Below are 7,500 nucleotides of genomic sequence, written 5' to 3'. Positions count from 1 at the left end.
GTTGACAAACTTTGAAACTGAGGTGAAAAAAAGGGGAGAGATATGTAAAGAAATAGCAGAAAGATTTTCTTTTCTAAGCGATGTTGCCACATAATGTTATTTCATCTGCTAGCATTGAAAGATATTTTAGTACCGTCCTAGAGGATTTCAAGAGTAATTTCTCTGCTGAGTTTCAACAGTGTAATTCGTATGTGCGCCATAAGTTCAGTGCAACAAAAATGTAAATACAAGATTCAGCCATGCTGAACTTTCTAAAATGATCGTAGAAGATAATATGAGTGTGCCTTTCCAAATGTAGACATTGGCTTTGGTATATTTTCAACATTAATGATCACAAATTGCAAAGCTGAGCTTTGCAACAAGGTAGGCTGGATGCTATATCTCTATTAAGTATAGAAGGAGATATGTTACACAATATTAGTTTTGAGGATCTGATCAAAGACTTTGCAATTTAAGAAATTAGGAAAAAACTTTTCAAATATAAACAAAGTGAAAGTACACAAAAATAAACGTTATTTTCTTTCCTACTGTAAGTTTTGTTTAATTACGATGAATAAAATTTTATTTAATGGGTAATATAGTTTATATTTTGAATTACATATGCTTAAGGCCTCTAAGCGTCTTAACCCAGACCTGAAAATACGCAACACATAAGGATAAGCTGGATTTGCGAAGCAGATGCTTCGCCGGGCTTATGTGCACTGAGGCGAGCCCGCCTGTGTCAGCGTATGCTGACTCGTGAGAGAATGTGCCAACGCGTGTTGATTCGATCCGAGCTTGGTCCCTACCCACCGTGCTGACCAGGCATGGTGGTGAACGCCAGGCGACAGTGGAAACTCACGAGCCTGGTCGGGGCTCGATCTGGGACGTAAGGCCGGCACGCTATCCATTGCGCTATCCTAGCGGCTATACGCAACACATCATTTCCGCAGTGTTGAACCTCTGTTGGTCTCGGGAAATAGTCAACTGGTATAACCATGGGCTATCAGCTTCTATCAAGTTTATTTTTCAAAACTAATATTCTATCTTCCTTTCCATGACCTCTCGTTAACTCGACAGATTACGAAGAGGAGGGAGGAGGAAGAAGCAATCGGAAACAATGAAGTTACTCCGGGTTGCTCCCGCTTCAAGCTATCCCTCATCCATCCACATTACTTAAAATTACATTCAGCTTACCGGAGAGTAGGATAGAGTAGATTTGAAATTAATTCTGGATTGTTTGTTGGTGATTTTATCCTACATCCTTCGATCTCAGATTACCCTCATCTGCATTTTAATCAGTTACAAAAAAAGAAAGCAAAAAAAAAAAAACAAAAAAAAAACGGAGAATCGTTAGATTTAAACCTTGCGCTACAACTCGCCATTTTTTTTTTTTTTTTTTCTTTTCCCATCCATATCAGTGTCTTATTTCATTGATTTATGTCACTGCATGAATATACACCTTGAAAATAGTACATATCATCTAGTGGCTACCGTAAATGTGATATCATTAGACATTTAGATATTCGCTTTTCTAGTTTTCATTCTAAATGTAGTTGTTATAGTAAAATTATTTTAAAATGTATCAGAATCCTGTGAAGGCTTCACTGGTTAAGGGGAAAAACAGACTTTGGGATAGCCATATTTTAGGTCTTTTGGTCCACCTTTTACAGTCTCCCTCTGATATTTCTTTTTCGGTAACTGGTTACTATTTTAGATATTTCGTCTTTCCTCCTTCAAGAATTTTTCGGTCTTTATTTTTCTATTCGTATTCGTTCGTTCGTCCGTTATTTTTCATTTTAGGTATCTTGCTACTATCTTACTTCGTTTCCCTCTCTTCTTCCTTCGAGAATTTCTTTTTTCAACTTCTCTCTACTACTACTACTATACTACTACTACTACTACTACTATTACTACTACTACTACTACTACTACTACTACTACTACTACTACTACTACTGCTGCAGCTGCTTACTATTACTACTACTCTACTACTACTACTACTACTTACTACTACTACTATTACTACTACTACTGCTGCTGCAGCTGTACTATTACTATCTACTACTACTACTATACTACTACTATACTACTACTACTATTACTATCACTACTACTACTGCTGCTGCAGCTGCTGTACTATTACTATACTACTACTACTACTACTACTATTACTACTACTACTGCTGCTGCAGCTGCTGTACTATTACTATACTACTACTACTACTACTATTACTACTACTACTGCTGCTGCTGCTACTATTACTCTGCTACTACTATTACTGTTACTACTACTGCTGCTGCTGCTGCTGCTACTATTACTCTGCTACTACTATTACTGTTACTACTACTGCTGCTGCTGCTACTATTACTATACTACTACTACTACTACTACTACTATTACTACTACTACTACTGCTGCTACTACTATACTACTACTACTACTACTATTACTACTACTACTGCTGCTGCTACTACTATACTACTACTACTACTATTACTACTACTACTGCTGTACTATTACTATACTACTACTACTACTACTACTACTATTACTACTACTACTGCTGCTGCAGCTGCTGTACTATTACTATACTACTACTACTACTACTACTATTACTACTACTACTGCTGCTGCAGCTGCTGTACTATTACTATACTACTACTATTACTACTACTACTGCTGCTGCAGCTGCTGTACTATTACTATACTACTACTACTATTACTATTACTACTACTACTACTGCTGCTGCTACTACTATACTACTACTACTACTACTATTACTACTACTACTGCTGCTGCAGCTGCTGTACTATTACTATACTACTACTACTACTACTATTACTACTACTACTGCTGCTGCAGCTGCTGTACTATTACTATACTACTACTACTACTACTACTACTACTACTACTATTACTACTACTACTACTCTTGCTGCTGCTACTACTACTCTAACTAATGAATGAGAACTTGGTCCCCTTAATCTCTCCTTCTCTCCTCCTGGGAGTTCGGAAAGAGGTAGAGAAGGATAGGCCACACCTGCAAGGCTTAAATCTAATTGTCAGTAGCAGGGGAGAGGTGCAGCTGATCAGGTGAGAAATATACAAAAAATCATACCAACTAACCTAAGAAAAAAACAGAAAACATGTACTGCAACTCAGGTTCAAAACAAACACCAACTTACCAAAGGTGCAATAGAAAAATCAAATTTTGACGTTTATCTGACGTATAAAAGTCGGCTACGAACTCACCTCAACTCATCTCAGAACACACCTGTATGGACGGGCATGCATGTGTCTGTACGTATGTGTGAATATGTATATATATATGTACGGCAACGAGTGACATGCAGATGTGTATAATCGTACGTATACATATGTCTGTATGTTTTTTGTGTAAACTAAAAAGAAAAAGAAAAGAGAGAGAGGGGGAAAAAAGGGAGAGAGAGATGGGGAAAAAAATATTTTATTATAATCTTATACACAGACCCATATGCTAATTAAATAACCTAGCTAAAGAACGATGGGCGCCCCATGGCATCAAATAAAACGTCTAACAAAAGCCCATCCCACACCGATCTCTACCAGGGGCCTGCCAGCCTCATGTAAACAACCAATAAACAAGTAGCTACATCTCAAACTGCACTAAGACAACCATGCACAAAAGATGACCAGCAAGGGGATACCCCCCCCCCCCCACCGCCTGTTATAGTCTCCTCTAATACTTCTTTTTCGGTGGCTGGCTATTATCCTCGATCTACCGTCATTCCTCCTTCCTTCGAGAATCTTCATTCACTACCTTTCTATTCGTATTCGTATTCTTCATATTCGTATTCCCCGTATTCGTATTCGTATTCTTCGTATACGTATTCGTATTATTCGTACTCGTATTCTTCGTATTCGTACTCATATTCTTCGTATTCGTATTCGTAATCTTCATATTCGTACTCGTATTCTTCGTATTCGTATTCGTATTCGTATTCTTCGTATTCGTATTCGTAATCTTCGTATTCGTATTCGTATTCTTCGTATTCGTATTCGTAATCTTCGTATTCGTATTCATATTCGTATTCTCCGTATTCGTATCCATCGTATTCGTATTCGTATTTCATACTATAACATGTATTGGGTGATAGTAAATTCAACAATAAATCCTACTTTATGTTGCGTGGTAAATCAGACACCATATTGTGTGATGTCTGCTAATATTGACATTGCTACGCGCAACATGCCACTCTGTTACAATATAAGCAGAAGTGCTCTCTCCCAGACAGAGCCAACCGACCACAAGAAAGCCGGTTTGGTGGCACGGCTATGCCTCTTGCTCACACCATGGAAGCTGAAGCGCCTTTTGGTAATCCGACAACCATAGGAGGCATTTAGGTATGATGATTAGTTGAGACAATGCCTCCTAATTTAAATGAAATTTAGATATTCTTATTCTCCGATCACTTTCTGTATCGGCCCATGTGCCTCCTAATTTAAATGAAATTTAAAGATTCTTATTTTCCGATCACTTTCTGTATCGGCCCATGTGCCTCCTAATTTAAATGAAATTTAAAGATTCTTATTTTCCGATCACTTTCAGTATCGGCCCATGTGCCTGCAAGTATATCAAATATACCCTAAGTGCAATTGCAAGTATAAATCATGCAATCAGTTACAAGTAGTTATCGATCATGTGACTGTTTGAAAATTCATCTGAATCCTTTTCCCGAGTATTTACGTTATTATCTGCTCTCATTAAAGTATATATTATTTTATCTACTCTCATTAAAGTATATATTCTGAACCCTCACATACCTGTATGAACTACAATGAAAATCGTTCAGATCAATACGCGAATGATAAGATTAAGGCATGAATAATTCAGCGAGGCCAAAAAAGTCTGAAACAAAGGAACAGCGCTTTGCGTGTTGACAAACTTTTCGAATAAAAGTACATTTAGTTCGTTCAGCAATCATTTCCTTGTCTTTTCTTTAATGATATGAGACTGGTAAGATCTTTTCGTCTATTAGTTCTTTTGATTAAACCAAGAAATTCATCTGATGTTCAATTCATTCGAACGTATCATAACACAATGCACTGCCGATGAAGTTTGGGATATACAGAAATTTCTCAAAAAAAAAAAAAAAAAAAAAAATCATTATCTATTTATAGGTACGTCATTTTAGGTTCTTCTGTTCTTTCAATAACAACTCCAAGATTCTGGGGGGAATTAATCAACGTGGCTGTGCAAAATTGCAGCTTTCCACTCATGTTGCACCCAAGATCTATGAATGTTAACAGCATTACATCAACCACAGCCTGATAGTTCGCTTCATTTTTGTATTTCAAACGCACCACACTTTTGCACTCGCTCTTTCATCCTTTTATCACTATTACCACTGTTATTTTTACCTTTATCTTTACCTTTATTTTACCTATAGCAATCATTATTTCTAATACTACTACCGTATTTTCTTTTTTATCATTACTGTTCTAGTTCGATAATTCCAATAACAGTTCGTTTCAATTCCACGAGAGAAATGCGTCTCTTGCATTTATTTTTTTCATCGCTAAATTGAAATATGTTTTCAGACTTCCTCTTTCATCTATAGTTTTTAGATATTAATATATTTTCTATATTTGAACCGAACGTTTTGAAAAACAAATCTGTTTTCATCATTTGTGAAGTCCAGTGCAAGTATGTATACCCGAAAACCCCAAGCCAGAAATTCGTCTTGATATGTTGCACATGCAAGCAATTTCGCACCATGAGTAGTAGTTCCCTTCCTGTCAGTTACCAGCTTCGAAGCCCTTTGCAAACATCTCAGCTGCAGTGTGCGTATGCGTAGACGTGTGTGTGTGTGCGTGTGTGTGTGTGTGTGTGTGTGTGTGTGTGTGTGTGTGTGTGTGTGTGTGTGTGTGTGTGTGTGTGTGTGTGTGTGTGTGTGTGTGTGTGTGTGTGTGTGTGTGTGTGTGTGTGTGTGTGCGTAGGCGTGTGTGTGTGTGTGTGTGTGTGTGTGTGCTTTAGAATTCCTAAGAAGCCTCAACCATCATAATGCCAATAAACCATGGCCATTCAAGACAAAAAAAAAGAAAGGTTCTCGCCTCTTCTTAAAAAATGTTATGAACATGATCTTTATTAAAAGCTGGAACCTGAACAAAAATATTTTCCATTCCCCCTCCTCTTGCTTTTTATGTGATATCAAACGTGTTACAACATGAACATAAGGTTTACACCGTATCCTTTTGCCGTTCCTGTGATTTCAAGGAAAGAGAAAGACTATATTTATGATTGCAATTTCTAACTAACAAATTGTACTAGTATATCATGAAAATCTAAGCTATATACATTCATTTCAAACTTATGTTCTTTTTAACTTTGAAAACCTGACTGAAAATGAATCTAAATTCAGTATAACATTAATGCTAATGATTATAATTACTTTCGTGGTCATCTTTACCATAATTATATACATTATCATTATTGTCTCGTACGTTCACTATGATGACACTTCTGATTACTACCATTATTAGTATCATTATTACCATCATGTGTTGTTGAATTTATTGTCATTATTCCTATTAGTATTAGAAGTAATATAATCATTCTTATAATTCTTAATAGTGTAATTGTTATCCTGTGTCTATGCATACGTACAATACATGTTATCAGTATCGGTTGTGTCTAGTTCCCTTTTGGAGTAATTTTGTTAATCGGAGATGTAGAACGAGCTTGGGAACAGGTGGAGGCAGATGTGTCATTTTCATGATCTGATTTCATGCTGACTGATTGCATGACGGGTGTGATGTTAGATGATGCTGATTTTTTTTCAATAATACCTCCGGCTTATTTATTTCCCACTAATCTTGTCCGCGGAAAAAAAAAACATAATGTTACAGAGTAATTACTCTACTCTGCACACGCGTACGGTTAGTGATTTATCATATCATCATTGTCATCATTATCATTGTCATCATCATCATCAATCATCATCATCATTATTATCATGATCATCACCATTATCACCATCATCATCATCATCATCATCATCATCATCACCATCTTCATCATTATCATTATCATTATCGTTATCGTCATCGTTATCATTATAGAAATATAGAAATAATAAAACTGTGATATTTGTGAAAATAAATGATAGTGATAATAATAACCAATGATTATTTCAACCATGATTATTTAGAATTCACAGCTGAGAATTAGCATACTAATTGTAAAACCATAATGGTATTCTTATATGGCGAAAAAATGTATATAAATAGATAGATAGATAGATAGATATGCATATACATTTCCGTTATAATGTGTCGTTTTCATGTTAACGTTTTCATGTTAACGTTTTCATGTTTTCATGTTCTACGTGAGAGTTTCTACATAGGCAATAACAATTATCTGATAAAGTGGCAAAGACATTTGTTAAAGAAAATGATTTATAGTAGATGAAAACACATTAAGCGTAGTAGTAGAAGTAACAGTGCAACCAGTGCAGTGAAGACACCTAAGTAAACA

General features: G+C 36.1%; 1 protein-coding gene across 1 annotated transcript in view; it reads right to left on the bottom strand.

Moving 5' to 3' along the window:
* Positions 1-7,500, bottom strand: part of LOC147471585 (glutamate receptor ionotropic, delta-2-like) — a 45,925-nt gene that overhangs the window by 25,927 nt on the left and 12,498 nt on the right. The window lies entirely within an intron of this gene.

The sequence above is a fragment of the Penaeus japonicus genome, unplaced genomic scaffold, assembly GCF_977035675.1.
Source record: "Penaeus japonicus unplaced genomic scaffold, GWHDUDI00000001_assembly GWHDUDI00000007, whole genome shotgun sequence".
Classification (NCBI taxonomy): Eukaryota; Metazoa; Arthropoda; class Malacostraca; order Decapoda; family Penaeidae; genus Penaeus; species Penaeus japonicus.
The sequence above is the reverse complement of the archived record's forward strand: the minus strand, read 5'-3'. Positions and strand labels throughout refer to the sequence as shown.